The sequence below is a fragment of the Acyrthosiphon pisum genome, chromosome A2 (genome assembly GCF_005508785.2).
Source record: "Acyrthosiphon pisum isolate AL4f chromosome A2, pea_aphid_22Mar2018_4r6ur, whole genome shotgun sequence".
Lineage (NCBI taxonomy): Eukaryota > Metazoa > Arthropoda > Insecta > Hemiptera > Aphididae > Acyrthosiphon > Acyrthosiphon pisum.
Genome location: NC_042495.1, coordinates 103,281,488 through 103,282,032, shown reverse-complemented (window position 1 = coordinate 103,282,032; position 545 = coordinate 103,281,488).

Genomic DNA, 545 nt, shown 5'->3' with positions numbered 1-545 from the left:
GGCAGGTGTTGACGTGGGTTTTATTTAAGCACCCCCCCTAACCCCAGAACAAGAAGTTTTACCTCTACTAATATTGTGCATGGTGTGCCGGTCATCAATACCACTATACTAAGCTAACGTTTTGTCGTGAAAACGAGAAATTATCTAGTGTCTACGAGAAAATTATATCGTTATAACAATATGTTTTGTCGTACAAACGATAAATTATCTAGTACCAACAAGAAAATTATATTGTTATAACAACATAGCTTGTGGTACGAACGAGAAATTATCTGGTGCTTACGAGAAGTTATGTTGTATGAACGAGATATAATTTTTTTATTGTGATTATAAGTTGGCCCTTCTACGCCTCCGTAGCATATTGTACGTAACTGTGAACTTATTAAGTAGATGGGGTCCTATTGTAATATTATTACAATATACTAGTATACCTATATAACATAAAATCACATTTCTGCCATGTTAAATGGCATATAACTTCCAACAACATTTTTAAAAACTATAAATCAATAAACGTGAAACAATAAACATAATTGAACATGGTT